This window comes from Malus sylvestris, chromosome 12, assembly GCF_916048215.2.
Source record: "Malus sylvestris chromosome 12, drMalSylv7.2, whole genome shotgun sequence".
In the NCBI taxonomy this organism is placed as follows: Eukaryota; Viridiplantae; Streptophyta; class Magnoliopsida; order Rosales; family Rosaceae; genus Malus; species Malus sylvestris.
The window spans coordinates 9569809-9586072 of NC_062271.1; the positions used below are offsets into that span (position 1 = coordinate 9569809).

The following is a 16264-nucleotide window of genomic DNA, read 5'->3' on the forward strand; positions in this document are numbered from 1 at the left end:
TGATAATGTATCATTGGAAGAACATGTTAGATAAGTCTATCATAAAGAGGACAACACTTTTAATGTCATAGTTCTTCACTTACAAATCGTTGTATGAAGAAATAAGAGTTGCTTTGAACAACCCTTAGCTAATGCAAACACTAGTGCTTGTTTCTTTGTTAAATGAACAAAGAACTTAAGAAGAAAGCACAAGGGCATGGACACTTTATGTGCCATGATTCTTCACTTACAAATTGTTGTATGAAGAAATGAGAGTTGCCTTGAACAACTCTTGAAAGTTTGTAATTATGTTTAGAACATAATGGTTGGTTGACAAAAATAGTCCATCAACATGGACTTATGATGATTTTGAATCATTGAGTGTTGAAGTGTTAAACCACTTCTAGAAACGGAAACTAGGCAAAGACTTCACCTTTGTGTCCCTATCTAAATGGTTCACTAAGTTTATTGTAAACTATATAGTGAACAATAACCACACACTCTCCAAATCGTTTGATGTGTATAACACAATTGAAATAAGTTTCAAGAGAGATAGTGGGAGTTTAGGGACCATGACTATTGTAGTCAAAGGAGAAGTCAAATGAAGAAAGCGAAATAAACTCCAAGGGAACAAACTTTCTTTATGAAAGAATGGACATTGGAAGGGGTATTTGCAAGAAGTGTCTTGCAAAGTGTCAAGAACACACCTTTCGAAGGTGTTGTAAATTGTTCTTGAAAAGTTCAAAACAGTTGGTTCTTCTACTTGAATGCTTGATTCCGTATTGGTAACTATGTTTTACAATCGTTGTAAAAGTGTGGCTAATAAAAAGTAGAAGATTAATGAGAGAAGAGAAAGTACTTCACATTCGGAATGTGAATCAAATATAGATCTCTGCGAAAGCAGATGGTACTTACTTCCTCATATGAACTACCAAAGAAATTGGAAAAACCAAAGATTGTCTTTACATTCCAATTTTAAGGAACTTAATTCCATCACTATAAGGGATGGATGAATGTTTTGTTTGACAAAACATTGTTCTTTATTAATGAATGATTAGATTATTGTAATCTAATTGATTGTCTCTATAGTAGAGATGATATGGTAGTGTTAACTGTTTAGAATATAACGATGCTTAAAACCCAAAAGGTTGCAAGGTAGTGACTAATCCCAACTGAGTTGTGATACCTCTAAAACATAAAACGAGTTGGTCATAGATGGATGCTTTAGATCGTTAGATCCGGATCCAATACCTTCTTATTAAAATTGTATAGAGGCGAAATGTTCGAATCTTTATTCTTTTGGAAAGGAAGAAAGAATCACAAAGTTGTTGAGGTTAATTCACTTAGATGTTTGTGGCACTTGTCCACAACATAAAACTACTCATGTTGTATGGCATTCACCGAAGATCACTCTCGGTTGGACTATAGTTTATTTTGAATAAACACAAGTCCGAATACTTTGCAAAAGGTTTCAAAGAATTCAAGAAATGTAAGTTGATGAGTAAGATGTCTAAAGTATTTACCTCCTTAGATTTGATCCAAGGAAAGGTAACACTTTAGAACAGTTTTCTTGAAATATATCAAGGAAAGAAGCATCATAAGATAATGGATTTCTCCATTAAGAGAAGAACGAACTTGAATAAGATTTAGTTCGTTGGATATTATCAATTACCCATATATAGGATATGTACTTCTAAGACAATATAATTGTCAATTAGAAGATCTTCCAAAATTTTCATGACTCCATAGGATGTAGTTGGAAAGAAAGACAAATCTTAATCATGTTAAGATTTGGGGTTGTGTGCTAATAAGCAATATTTGTTTAAAATTATCTTGTGGGTATCCTTAAATTAACATTTGGATATCACTTCTATAAACCAACTAACAAATGTTGTTTGTTGGGTAGTTCATTGTAATCCTACACTAGGATTTGCCTAAGATAGCGCAAATGAACAAGAGATAGAACTCAAAGAATGGGTTCTTTGAGAAACAAGATAATGATCAACAAATATAACAACCTAGTTCCTATACCACAAGCTCCAAGGTAGTCGAGAAGGATTTATAAACTGTCTCAGTTGAATGGTTTGAACTTTATGACTATGTCATAGAGTTACACCTCTTAATTCGAAAGAAATAAGAATGAAAATCCTTATGACTACATTGAGTGTATATACGACATATACTCAAGGAAATGGTAAAGTACCATTTGACCCGAAATAATGAAACCTCCATGGCTAATTGGTAGCTTAAGGTGACTACAATTAAAGAGATTGGTTGACTTGGAAGAAACCATCTTTGACGTAGTCTTGGTTTCAATTAATTCGAAGATTGCTAGCTACAACTAAATAAGTTCGTTAAAGACCTCGGGATAGTATTGGACCTTAAGGCCCAATGGGCTTTGAACGTCAAGTCCATTGACTTAAGTTGTATGACAACTTAATGAATAATGATTCACGAAGGCCCAAATAGCCCAATAATACCCTAAGGCCGGCCATTTAGAGGAGGGTAGTGAACTTGCTTTAATTACAAGTTTGCCACTCCAATGAAGGAAGGTATAAATATGACTTTATAGCCAAAATTCATTTAGGGTTTTCTTTTGGGAAAGGATGAGAACACAAGCTCTCTTTTCTCTCTAAAGAGGCCGGCCACCCTAGAGGAAAATAGCTAGCAATCTTACTTCCTCTAGGTCACTCATTTCTTCTTAAAATCTTACCTTGGTGTGGAGACTTAAAGGTTCTCAATTTTGAGAACTTGGAGAAACCTATTCTTCCATCCAAATCCATGGATCTAAGAAGCAAGGAATGAATGCCCTATCTCTTGGGTGATTATCCTTTGCTTTTGCAAAGAGAAATCTACAAAGGTATAAATTTCTCAACTCACTTTCTTTTGAGTTGAGTCTTGGTTCACCTACCTACTAGGCTTTGAATTTAATGGGTAATGTTTTGTTTTGAGTGCATGCAAGCATGATTCCGCCTTTAATTTGTTAGTTGCATGCTATAGATGTTGCTCAAATGAACATGTTTTTCACAAAATTTCCTTCACTTCTCTCCCTCCTCCCTCCAAGTCGCCGACTCCCAATTCGAAGGCTACGACGACGAAATAAATGAGGACAACGACGACTACTCCTCACTCCCTCTTCCGACTCGCACCCGCCTTTTCCTCACCACCGCCTCCTAACCCAACTCACCTTCTGATCTCTCCCTACCAAACCCAATTCCCGATTCGGACTCACCATGCATCCATCTTCCCAAACCTTCCTTCACCAGCTTCGTGTATTGGGATGAAGATGAGTTCGAATGCCTCCCACTCCAACCCTAGAAACTGCCATTCGATGACCCTGCAGTTACCAAAACTGCAATTACCTCCTCCGATTCTGATTCCAAACTCTTCGCCGATCCCAACCCCCCGCCACTCCGAGATCCTTACTTGTGGAGATCGTGTGCGGAGGGTTCCTGCCAAGGTTTTCTGGCGATGATGGAACTCAAGAGCCTCCACGATTTGATCTGGGTAAGGTAGTGAGAGGAAGGGGGTTGGAGAGACAGAAAGAGTCTAAAGGAGGCAGAGAGAGATGAGAGAACGAGAAGGAGGGGGTGCGGTGTGGGTGGTTAATGGGAGTGAGAGAAAATGGGGTGTGGGGCCATAAGTTTATGACAAATAATAAAAAACAAATAATTGTGCCCTTAGATGTAAAATATAGGCACAATAATATATTTGAGTTCATTTTTTTAAACAAAATTGTCAGAAAATGTGTTTGTGTCCATTTTTTTTTATATTGGGCACAATATGTAGTGTCCTTTATTGAATGGGCACTGTTTTAATCTTTTTGTGTTGAAAGACACACAAATCCCTCAATTGTGTCCATAATTTTGTGCCCAAAGGCCATTTTTGTTGTAGTGACGTGGTATATAGATATTAATTGATATAACGTTTTTCATTTGATTATTCATTGAAGCAAAATATATTTTCTTTAGCGGGTAACGGTCCAGGTTATATTACCAGTTAATTTTAACGGGTTGGGTTATTACTCGTTCATTTTAACGTGTTTGACAGGACATGACTTATTAAGATATCGGATATGTCATGAAAACAACACGAATACGACACAACCGTCAGATCTAGTAAAAATGCCACCGAAATGTTGTGTAGTGGTGCACGGTTAGCCTAAACTCTCTCACCTACACTACACGACTTTGCATTACTTTGGAACTTCTCTATGATCGAGTTGTCATGTCATCATTTCGACGGACTATTAAGTATTTTTCCTCTATCCTCGTTTAAAAAAAGAAGCAGCAGTTTACCATTATTATAGTTCACTAAAATGATGCCAAACACCACTAATGAGACCGTTACCAATTTTTTTTCAACATAATCATCAAGCAACTGCCATTGTGAAGAACAATTACATCAACTTGGCTTCGAATCTTTGTTGTTTCCTTGCGTGCGCCATGTATCTCATCAGATTCTTTAATATTTTTGTTTGAAAATTTTGTACATATGATTCCCCAAACGAAACTTGAAAAAAAACGAAAGGAAACTTTAAATCTGGAACCGTGATCATGCATTGTTAATGAAATTTATAGGTTGATTGTGTTCATGGAATGCTATCATGCTTTGTCTGCACGGATATACGCATAATGTATCCAATACCCATTCATGCGGAAACACGATGATTCGGGGCCAATCATCATCATTTGTAACTTTCCAAATGCTTCATTTTGTCTGTTAATTCTGAACCTGCTAATCATGATATGATTAGTTTACTAAAAACTGGGTCATGGTGATAAAAGTAGTAATAGCAGTGCGGACAAAATATAGTTGGTGCTTCTACCATTATTGGATGGGAATAGAAATTAGTTACAAGGAGGAATTGTTTATGTTTCCTTTAAGAGTCAATACTGGATTTCATTCACTAGAAAAGTGGCAGAATACAATGAATTATAAGTGCACACACATGTAAAAGAGGGAATTGCGAAAATGCAGTTGTACTCTGTAAAAACTACATTTTTTTTATTTATTGGGGAAAAATACTTGCTTGAATTTACAATATGAAACGTTGGTTTTTTTTTTTTTTTTTGTCTTTCATCACTTGATCGATCACGTAAGGGTTACCAAAAAAAAAAAAAAACCAAAAAAATTTAGTAATAAAACTGATTATCACATGAACAATAAGTAGAATGAAATGGAACTGCATAGAGGAAGCTATGGAATAAGCGGTTGCTTATGCAGTGAGCTATATTTCCATGAATTTCAGTGGTTGCTATCTCTTGGCAGGGCCGGTCTAAACATTTTGGAGGCCCTGGGCAAAAATAAAAATGGGGCCCACAAACCTACAATACACACACAAAAAAATTATGTTTTTCATGTGATTTTTTTTCTTAGGTATTTGAATTTTTAATAATTTGAACAAGTATTTTTCTTTATCGGATAATAAGTTCATCATATATAGAAAAACAAAGTTACATTGTAAAAGTGGTCATAAGGAAAAGAAGATTGTCATATGGTAAAAATACTAGTCAATCGAGCAATACTTGACGTCTAGTGTCTAAAGCACGGGACTTTAACAATTCAATTTTCTGAGCAAAAGCCTTGTTGATTTGGTATAAGTGAAAGTTCCAATTTTTGGAGCTGAGTGAAAATGATCTCATTTTTTGAATAATCTCTGTACTTGCTAAATTAAATTAGTAAACATTATTTTGTTGAAAGTTAAATTTGAATTTGAATGGATATAAACAATATGCACCTCTAGTTAACCTTGATGAATTAACCAAATTTTAGTAATTATAATAAAAGGTAAAAGAAATTAACAAGCAAACAAAAATTAGTAAAAAATAGAAAGAAAAACACGTAAGACTGATTCGAACTTGGGACCTCATAATTACTAGAAAACAACGCACCAGCACCTCTGGTTAACAATCAAACGAAAAATAAGTAAAAAAAGAGAGAAGAAGGCACAGAGAATAGTTCGAACATGGGGCCTCATTGTTATTGAGGAATAACGGAACCAGCGCCTCTAGCTGACCTACTTGATAAATTAACCAATTCGTATTTATTGTTTTAATTTGTTTTTTTAATTTACATGCTTACAAAAACATATATGAATTCACTACCCTAATAATTTTGCTGCCCCTGATTTTTTGAGGCCCCGAACGGTCGCCTGCACTGGGCTGGGGCCGGCCCTGTCTCTTGTCCTTGCCTGAAAACTGAGTGCCGATAAAGTGTAGTATTCTTGACAGTTTTGCTAGAGCTTTTCGTTTCACAATTTCCACAATTATGTGAACGTATCAAAAACATTATTGCTTATTTTGGGTGTTAGGTTGATCTAGTTAGACTATGGCAGAATCTCATCGATCGATTGTGTATGGGTACTTGGAGTATTTACATTGTCATAACAGAAAAGGTACCCTCTATGAATGCTCAATTTATATGCGGATTAACCAAAATCTCTGCATCAGTTTACTTATTACTATTTTTTTTTTAATTTTTATCTCCAGATCTTTTACTTTTTCCTTCTGAGGAGTTCTATTCTTTGATCAGAGCATAAATTCCATATTAGGTTACAGGCCTTGGGATTTCTGTGCAATGAAGAAAGCTGATCTGGGGATATAGTTTGGGAGAGGCTTACACTGTGAATCGGAGGTAACGCAGTTGGCTTGTGAGTTGTGAACATGGGGTCGTTGGCAAAGAAAGAAGCAACTACCTTATAGGATGAAAGGTTTTTAGTAATGAACATGCAGATGAACAGTATCCGCTGAAAATGATTCGCTTTTTGATAAGGTAGTCATGATCTTATTGAAAATACTGTTTGAAAGATAGAGTTATCTAGACTTTGACGGAACAAGTATCGGTTGCATAAAATAGTGGAGTGATTTGGCCACATCCCATGGCATGATGCTGCCTTGAAGATTGCGTAGTAACGAACCTACAAAACATTCGACTTTCACTCGTATATAAACTTTTGATTACGAGTTCAATTTTATTTCTTCCAATGCTTATGAGAAAGCAAAAACCTTTTTCTATTAATTAATTGTTTTTAAATTAATCAATTAAGTTGTCTTTGTTTTTGGATTTGGGCTAGTTGTTGCTTTCTATGAGGCCTTTGTTTTGAAATGTTGGTTGGCTGGCTGGTCCTTGTCTGTATTCTTGATGGGCTCATAGAAGGAACAAAAATTCATAAATTGGGGACATAATTGATATTATGAGAAAAGAGGTTTTAACTGACATTAATTGTCAAACACAATTTCGATTTCGTCAACAAAATCGGAGCTGGTCAATTGGCGTTGTCCTTGTTTCTGATTCACATCAATGTGACTGAAATTTAGCACACTGCATACATTTTGGAGGCATGGTGTTGCTGGGCCTTTGGCTACATATGCAAGCTTGGCTAGATTGGCGATTGAGGATGTACCTCCACCAGAAAATTTTTCCCAGCCAAGGTTCAAGTCATTTCGCTGTGATTTTGATCCTGACTACGACGTCATGCATTACCGGAATGCAATGGTGCTACACAGCAACAACGATGCGTGGATGTGCAGGATGTTCTCATCTACTCTTGAGGGACTTGCAATGAGATGGTATTCAGAGCTGCTAGCTAAGTCTATTGACTATTTTGAAAGTTTGGTCGGCATGTTCACAAACACCTATTCGTTTTGCCGACACATTTGCAAGCACCATGAGGCCATGTTTTGGATGGTCCCTCAGTCTAAGGATGAAAGCCTCATAACCTACTTGAAGTGCTTCCAAGCAGAATTGGTGGAGATGGAGAAACCTGATGACAAGTTAGCCACGATGGTGTTCAAAGGGTGTTCAAACAAGGGTTGTATGTTCATTCACCTCTTTCTCAGAAACTGAACAAAAGAAAGTATGATTACGCCACTTTGGCTGAGTGCTTTGATATTGCGGATAATCTAACTAACTGGAATGAAAAGAGCATGGGAATGATTGTCAAATCAGATTACTCTAGAAAGATTGATAGAAGAAGGGCCAACAGAGACACTCCCTATCCCTCTCCACGACACGTTGCTATTGGGGGTGCAGTGACAAATAGTCCCATTAAAACGAAAATAGTATATCGCTTTAAACACCGTAATTAACAACATCCTCCATAACATAAAGGAAAAACCATTCATCAGGCACCTAAAGCTGATACGGGAGAACTTAGCAAAGAAGAATCCAAACGAATATTGCTATTTCCACAAGAGTACTGGCCATGCCCTCAGAAGTTGTCGAGTGCTGAAAGACTGCATTGAAAAGCTCTTAGATCAGGGGCACTGTTGGGAATTCGTCAGAGACAAAAGTAAGGAAAGAAGGCTCAGTTAAACCCAGAGACATGAATCGATTTGACAAACACACTAGTGATGAAGACCGACGACATACAAAAAAATCATACCCTTAACATGAATTGCATCCATGGAGAGTGAAATACTCAAAAGGACGGAGAAACAACAAGAAAAGTCGCAAGAAACCCAATACCGATCACCCTGAGATAGATCCATCGTGAACGCCTCCAAATCAGTAAAAAAGAAGTTAATCCAAACTACAAGCGGTTTGATTCCCTTCTCGGGATATGTAGGTAGTCCAACCTGGACTCAATCGTAATGTCGTCGTCTGCGCAAAGACAAGTCCATGGATAACTCATCTCCCAACGCCCCATTATACGCTTATCATCAAAAGTGATTCCTAATGTAATTTTTACACCATATCATCTTATTCTTAGAACTACACCAGTGGTTTGATTCACTGTCCTGGATATATGTGGGCAATCTTTTTCGAATTCAATAAAAAAAAAATCACACCCCCTTTTCAATTAATCCTATTTTTATTATGAATAAAAGAAACTTTGATTTTCAAACATTTTTTCTTTCTTTCTTTCTTGGGTGATGCAGGGAATACCTTATTGACACAAACGCAAGTCTAAAAATTCAAAGCAACACTGTCAGATGAGTCTCTTTTAGCCCAATCCTCTTGAAGGGTTAGCGATTTTGAAGACTCAAACTGTAACAAGTGCGGCAATGATTGGTGGACTACGGGCACATACACATGGCCCCCTGACACGGAAGTCCAATGGACCATCCGACCTTCGAAAAGTTTAACAACTAGCAAAGTTGTGGGTTATAACATTCAAACCCCGACTCTACGCCATTCGAGGGAATAGTCGAAAGGGGATCCGGAAATCATCTGAAGGTGGCTCTGAACTCCGACTACTTTTATCCCGGACCAACATACGAAGTCAAGTATGCTCTGCAACATCATATGTTAACAGGTCTGAAGGGGGCATCCAGACTAAGCAATCCTCAAGAGGAATTTTATTGCAATGGAGCTCCGAAATGCGGAAGTGCTTTGGCCAAGTCAACCAAGGTGGTTTGATCGGAAATGCTCAAGTCCAATAAATAGGGTTCAAAGTGTTTTCCACCCATATGTAGGCTACCAGGTCTCCAAAGAACATTCATTTAAGATTCACTGGAGATAACCAAGCAATACGAGTTAAGAAAAATATGATCTCTTAACTTCATGTTGCAAAATCTAATGACCCTTCGACGGGGATTAAAGAGACCAAGTAACTGGAGGCCATTCCTAACTTCGAATCATAACTTGCCTTGGTCTGGCAACTACAAGAGGGTAAGAGCAGAGCAAAAGGTTATCCCTATTTGAATACCTGGTACGAGAGTAAGGTGATACTCCGGATATCGTGATGGAGCCCTTTATGGATACTAAGTTTAGGAGGTGATGTTAGAACTTATACCCTGATATGCTAGTAAGAAACTCAAACAACCAGCAATGGTGATTTTTGGATTATATGGGAGCTAAAGGAAATGAAGATGAAGAACCAAAAAATGCAGAGAGAATAGGACTCTAGCTGTTAGATCATTTCATTCCTTCACACACTGAGCATGTGAGCTCAGTCATTACAGAAAAAAAAAACTATGAGAGGAGAGAGAGCTAACAACAATCCTATTCAATCTTAACCCTTCATCATAGCTAGCTTATGAGCTAATGACAAATGTACATTCACCCAACTTCTAAGCTAATAAAAGTGTGGATGCATATTTCTTCCTCCTTATTCTTGGACAAAATTGCACTTACAAAACAAATAACACCTTAGGTCAAGGCCAAAAGCCTCACGCGACCATGATGAATGTTGGGGGGGGGGGGCTTTGGCTGAAGAACCTTCGATGCCAAAGTTAGAATTTTGAAGGAAAAATGTTCGGAGAATTTTTGAGTGTTTAGCAAGAGTGAAAACTTAACTTTTTAGAGAAAATGAGGTAGAATATATAAGGCATGGCCAGCCCCCTTGGGAGAGAAGGTGACTAGCCTTTTGTGTATTTGTTTGGGTGTAATTGGCCATTAATAGATTAATTAGGTAATAAATCCATTAATTAGCCAATTAACATAATTTAGAAGGAATGTTTTGGAGGTTAGCTTGTGGAGAAGATTTGATGAGGATGGATGGAATAGGTTTTGAATGTTACCTATTTTGGGCACTTTTAACTTGGTTGATGGATGATTGCCCATTGCTCGTGTGTAGGAATCCCGATACTCCTCAAGGGTATTTTTGCCCTTTTCTTATCCAAAAATCTACGTGCCGCCTTGTGATTATTTTTGGCTCCACAAATGCCCCCACACCTGTTGGGCTACTTGCAGAAAAGGGCAACATGTGTAGAGATTTCCTTGCTTTAGGAAACTTAGGACTGCTTCCTATTTTGATGTAGATTCTCTCTTTAATAAGAAATTAGATCCTTCTAGGAAAGGGAAATAAATTTCTCTCAAATCCTATTTAAGTCCACCTTAAGTGAATTATAAAATTAACTTTAGGGAGCAATTTATTCTACCCTACAAGAGAGAGAGAGAGAGCTTAGAGGATATTTGTTCCCCCTCCTCTAGCAATCTTCTACATCTTGCCCTTGCAAAGGATCGTCTTTCACTGCTTGCTTCGTCTTCTTGTTGCTTCTAGGTAAGAAAAAATTAATTTTCTTGTCTTCATAATTTTTTTGGAAGCCTCGGGGCTTGAAATTGGGCTGAACGAGGGTCGAGGATTTGTGAAAGAGGACTTGGGGTGGTTGCTGAAGGAAATTTTGTGAAAAACATGTTCATTTAAGCAACATCTATAGCATGCAATTAACAATTAAAAGGCGGAACCATGCTTGTATGCACTTAAAAATAAAACATTAACCATGAAATTCAAAGCCTAGTAGATTGGTGAACCTTGACTCAACTTAAAACAACATTTGTTAGTTGAGAAATTATACATTTGTAGATTCCTCTTTGCATAAGCAAAGGCTAATCACCCAAAGAGAGGGCCTTCATTCCTTGCATCTTAGATCTATGAATTTGGATGGATGAAATGGTTCTCCAAGTTCCCAAAATTGAAAACCTCTAAGGGGGCGTTTGTTTGCCCTCACTAAGTGGGACTGGACTGGATTGGACTAGCTGTTAGTCCAATACTGTGTTTGTTCCATGCTAGGACTAACATTAATGAGACTAAAGGGGACTATCATGGACAAAACCCTTCACTAAGAGGTCTTAGCGAGACCCCCCAATAACCATGGGACTAGCTAAGACTATCCTCTCTCGTCCTCGTCATGCTCAACAACCACTCCCGATAGACTACTCGTCATCTCCGGTCACCTAGATCATAATAAAATATTAATAATTTATATATTAAATAATATAATATTAGAATTTGTTATTATCCAGCTTCTTAGTCCAACACTGCACCAAACGCTTCACTAAGTTAGTCCAGCTTAGTCTAGTTTAAGCCAGTCCAGCTTAGTCATTGAAGCTAGTCCAGTCCGAGATAGTCCGGCGCAACAAACGCCCCCTAAGTCTCTTCACCAAGGTTAGATTGGAGAAGAAATTAGTGACCTTGGAGTAGTAGGATTGCTAGCTAAACCCTCCAAGGAGGCCGGCCTCTTTAGAGAGAAAGGAGAGCTTTGTGTTCTCTCCAATTTTCTCAAAAGAAACCCTAAATGAATTTTGGCTATAAAGTCATATTTATACCTTAATTCATTAGGGTATTATTGGGCTAATTGGGCCTTTGTGAATCATTATTCATTAAGTTGTCATACAACTTAATTCAATGGGCTTGACGTTCGAAGCCCATTGGGCCTTAAGGTCCAAAACAATCCCGTGGTCTTTAACGAACTTATTCGTTTGATTAATTAACATATTAATTAATCCTTGCCATAAATAATTAAACCATTTAATTATTCTTACTCATCTCCATTGTTTCTTCAATCTCCACCTTACACGGTGTACGATCCATTAGGTTCCTTTTAGCGAGGCAGTGGGCGATTAAAACCATTTCAAATCGATTGTGAATTGAAACTTACTTTCAATTCTCCCTTTAGTGATTATACACGTTTAGGGCTTCCACAAACCATGAGTGACACCTAGCAGCATATCATGGTTACCCAAGCTAATCAGAAGAGGTGGAGAACCTATTCAGTTTAGGATTACAAATGCAATACGGTCTTTCTCTAATACAATACTCTTGACCACATTGTTTGGTTTGATAGTTTATTCATGTCTACTATCCAATGTAATTCGTGTGCTTATATGATTACCTTGAATGTGATTTGGAACGACTTCCTAAATCTCATTCATACTCTGGCCAGAGATTCTTAATCATATCATAGAGTATTCTCCCCCAAACGGTTTGAAGGTTAGAGATCCCTTGTTGCACATTCACTTGCCTCCATGGCTAAGTGGCTTAACCCCGACGATGCCGTGGACACCCTCCTGATGGAGTGACTTTGACATAATCAAAGATCAAGAAATTAACCACAAGACAACTATGATGCCTCAGGTCAAAGGACTACTTTGCATTATTCCAACCATGAGTTCTCATGTGACATGAGTATGAGAACTCCTTGTTGATCGTGTTCAGTGGACTCATTCATTATTGAGCACCTACATGCTTGTCTTGATGTCACACACACCAATGATTCGAGACTAGTCATTCTCCCTGAGAGAAAACACATCACGTACTGATCTTAACGGACTGTCAATGCCCAATTGGCAATCCTATTATCAGGAACGTTTAGGATGTGTCTACGAAAGAATGGTCTCATGAATCTAACTTCTTTAGATCGCATTCTCCCAATCACATATTCCTTGGACTTATCGTTTAAGCGTATAACATTTATATGAGACGGCTCAAACAATAATCTTTGCCTTTGATATTAAACTAGATTAGTTTAACATGTGAAATGTCCGTAAAGTATCATCATATGATTGGTTTTAGGGCACATTTCCAACAGTTGCGGCACTATTGCCACATGTGGTGAAAAAGTATAGGCCAAGCTGTGAGGCCTGGCTTGGGCGCTAGGTTCTTGCGGCTTTAGGCTTCCCTCACCTTTCATCATTTTTTGTTGTTGTTGGGCATGGGCCTACACCTGATATAGGAGGAAAGGAGAAAGGCCAAAGGCTTGACCTGCTTGAAATTTGGGCTAAGAGCTGTTTTTTTTTTTTTTAACAACCCTCTAACGAATCCCTCTTGTGTCTTTGTAGAATTTTTCAAGCATGTCTTCCCCGAGCCACAAGAATGATGATGGTGTGTCGCCTTTGTATCGTCAAGGCGGGTCTTTGAGCAAGGTTGGTTACTTTAAGGCTGCTCACTTCAAGATTAGCTTCGATGACTTGTTTAGAAATTTTCTCAAGGCATATTGGCACGCAATTCTGTCGAGAGTACGTGTGAAGTGTGTTAAAGATGGTAGCAGTCATGAGCCATGTGATGGGGCTTGGAGAGCCATCAAGTTCCACCCGTACTATTTTATGTTGGGGTTTACTTTTCCTATGTCGCGTTTCTTCCAAGAAATGCTATGCTCCATGAGATGTTCTCCAAACGCGACCCGTATGATGGTGGGATTCCACAATCTAAGCCAATTCTTTGACTTAGATCTAACCGTCAACGAATTTTGGTACTTCTTTGACATAGGTCACATTGATAGAGGTTGGGTAGCTGCAATCTCGCCATAGGCTTTTTGATAACTCGAGCAAGGGAGATCATGACTGGGACAATGAGACTTTGGAGATAAGTGGAGAATGGGAATCTGATTCTTCCCCCAAGTTGCGTGTACCAACAATCTTCATATCTGGTAAGTGGGCTGCTTAATCTTCTCGGCTGCTTTGTTTTAGTGCTAAGTTGCTTTTCAATTTTCTGATTGTCTTCCGCTGCTTTTGTAGATTCGAACTTCGGCTCCACTCTTAAGACTTCTTCGGACATGAAGAAAGAAAGTGCATGTTGCTTTGGGTATCCTTTCTGAGTACCATGAATGACGCTAGTTGCTTAGTCTTCTTCGTAGGGAAAAATGTGGGCTGCCCTCAAGAGAAAAGATAAAATGAATCAAGGATGAGGCGTTGGCTTGTCTTATCAATGTGGTGAAGCTTACTACAAATAAAGGTGGGAAAAAGAGGTCTTCCCCACCTGCCTAAGAGACGCATGTTAAGAAAAAACCGAAGACTTCTTCCGCTGCTCGTGAGGATTCACTGGCTGCTTCCGAGCTTGTGATTAACTTAACTTCCTCCAAAGGTGAGAAAAAGAAGGTTGCTAGATCTGTGCTGGTGGCACTTTCTGTTCCAAAGGTTGCTAGCTTAATTCCTGAAAAGATTGCCTGGCGTAGAAGTTTCTCTGTGGCTTCAATGGCATAGGTTGCGCCAAAGCGTCCGTTTAGGGCTAAGTCTAGTTCACATTTGGAGAAGCTTGCTACCATGAAGACTGACAAGGTGCCCCTGCCTGCTAAAGTGGCACTAAAATTTGTTCCCTTTGTTGCTGAGGCCGACTCGTCTACTGAAAGGAAACTGCTTGTGCAAGCAGTCGTGAAAAATCCACCAAGTCTGTTTCTAGGAAAGCAGCTGAGATTTGCGATCTTTTGGAGCCAGACCTGCTCGAGGACGTGGACGTATGTGCCAAGTTTGTTGATGACGTCAAAGGATTTGTTGGGCCAAGTTCTTTTGAGAAGCATACGATCGAGTATAAGAGGACTGCTCTGCTGGCCATGTTGCAGAGAACGACGATTCTGGCAGCTGATTCAATACTTCTTGATTAAGAAGATACCAAGGCTGCTAAGGTGGTGGCAAGAGTTGTGGTAGCCGAAGCTTACTACTCGACCGAGAAAGTCAAGAAATTGGAATCTGAACTTGTTGCTTTGAAGGGGTCTAATATCTTTGCCCCCACTTTTCTGCAGCTTGAAACTGCTCACCAGGAGATCGTGGATTTGCAGACTAGGCTTGACGCGATCCAAGTAAAATATGAAAGTGTAAAGAAGGAGATCAAGTGTTACATACCTCAAATTCAAGATCTTGAGCGCGCTATCTCTGAATTTTGTTCAACTGCTTATGCAAAGGATGAAGAATTGATTGCTGCTTACAACCAAGTGATTCATTTCAAGAAGGTTGTTGATAGGCTTGAGCCTCAAGTGTTGGAACTCTAAGGTGCTTTGAAGATCATTGACAATCTGAAGAAGGAAGTGGATGAGCTGTAGTGGGTTTGTGCTTGCCTGCTCGAGGATAATAAGCAGTTGAAGAGTGAGAAGGCTGGGTTCAAGGCTTTGCTTACTCAGAGTCAAGCTGATTTCTAGAAGTTGGGTTATGTAGATCATCTATTTGGGCTGCTGTTTAACTTTGAGTTTTCTAGTAAAGACTTTGAGTCATTCTCTATTTCTCTGGAAGACTTGTTTGCCTTTACTTTTGTGTATTCTATTGATGAAGTAGTTGGAGAGGTTAGTGCCCAGGCTAGGGCAACTGAGGGTAAAGCGTCAGATGGTGCTGTTGCTGAAGGTGTGGTGACCGAATAGTTGTGGAATGTCCAAGCTGTTGAAGAGTAGTCTTCTAGGTAGCCTTTAAGATTTTCTTTGTTTTTCCTTGTTGCTTTTGCTTGAACTTCTTCGATCTTTGCTAGTTGTTTATCAATTTTGCTACAAAAATTAATAAACATGTTTCCTTCACTTTGGAGAGCATGGTTAGTCCCTCGGGGGGTGTAATTCTTGTGATGAGTCCCTAGGAAGGGTGCGGCCTTCTTTTGAAGTGCAGGAGAGATAAATTGTTGTAAACATGTAATCAAACCAAGTGGTAAATTACTTCTGAATTCCTCATTGTGTAACTTAGCTGTAAAAGACTGCATAACAACTGGATTGTCCTCGACTTGTGAGGTGGTGCCCATTGAGCTGCTCGAGTCTTCAGGTCTTGATATAATGGGCGGTCACACATGGTACTTCCTCAGGTTGTAGGCGTTCCATTACTTTTTGATCTTTTTGCTGATCTTGTACGAACCTTGCCAGATAAGATCCAT

The 16264-nt window shown here is 38.7% G+C and overlaps 1 long non-coding RNA gene across 2 annotated transcripts; it reads left to right on the forward strand.

Moving 5' to 3' along the window:
* The first annotated feature begins 6123 nt into the window (after window positions 1-6123).
* On the forward strand, window positions 6124-7022 carry LOC126594519 (uncharacterized). Of its 2 annotated transcripts, none has more exons than XR_007613314.1 (2): window positions 6124-6376; window positions 6471-7022. It is a non-coding gene; the product is annotated as an uncharacterized LOC126594519 (long non-coding RNA). The 2 variants fall into 2 exon arrangements; XR_007613315.1 differs by having other exon boundaries at window positions 6533-7022.
* Window positions 7023-16264: the final 9242 nt, after the last annotated feature.